Source organism: Alligator sinensis, unplaced genomic scaffold, assembly GCF_000455745.1.
Source record: "Alligator sinensis unplaced genomic scaffold, ASM45574v1 scaffold107_3, whole genome shotgun sequence".
In the NCBI taxonomy this organism is placed as follows: Eukaryota; Metazoa; Chordata; order Crocodylia; family Alligatoridae; genus Alligator; species Alligator sinensis.
This window is the reverse complement of record NW_005842578.1, coordinates 512,685-513,331: the sequence shown is the minus strand read 5'-3', so window position 1 is coordinate 513,331 and position 647 is coordinate 512,685.

Below are 647 nucleotides of genomic sequence, written 5' to 3'. Positions count from 1 at the left end.
TCCCATCCAGGGGGAAACCGGGCCTGACGCTGCTTAGCTCGGGGGATGCAACCCTGCAGCAGAGAGAGGCCACTGTGCAAAGACGTGTGTGCAGGTGATTGTGCAAAGGCGGGGAGCGCTGTCGCATGCTTGGGCACGTGCGTGCGGGCGAATCTGGGAGCGCTTGTGTGCGCGTGTACACACGTGCGGGGACTTGCTCACACTTGCGCGTGTGTGAGCACGTGTGTGCACAGAGGAGTACATGGGCATGTACACGTGTGTATTGGGGGGGGGTGTCTCGGTGTGTGCCAGTCGCCTCCCATGGGCTTTAACCCTTTGTCTCCCAGCCCCATGCCCAGTACGTTATGGGGAGGGAGCACTCTCTTCTCCCCCGGGTGGCGCTCCCCACCCACCCCTCAGGGCAGGGGCAGGGGCAGGGGCAGGGACCAGATGGAGCCAGGGCTGAGCGGGGGTCACTCAACGCCTTTATTGCCGGGGGGGCACAGAGAGACAGTGGAGCTGGGGGGCATGCCTACGGGGAGAATGGGGAGGTTGTCCGTGGGGGTGGAAGGATGGGTGGGTGTCGATGGGGATGGATGGACGGACATTTATTGGGGGGGGGGTGTCTAGGGGGGGACATGGCTGGGGGGAGGGGGGGTGGGGGGGGG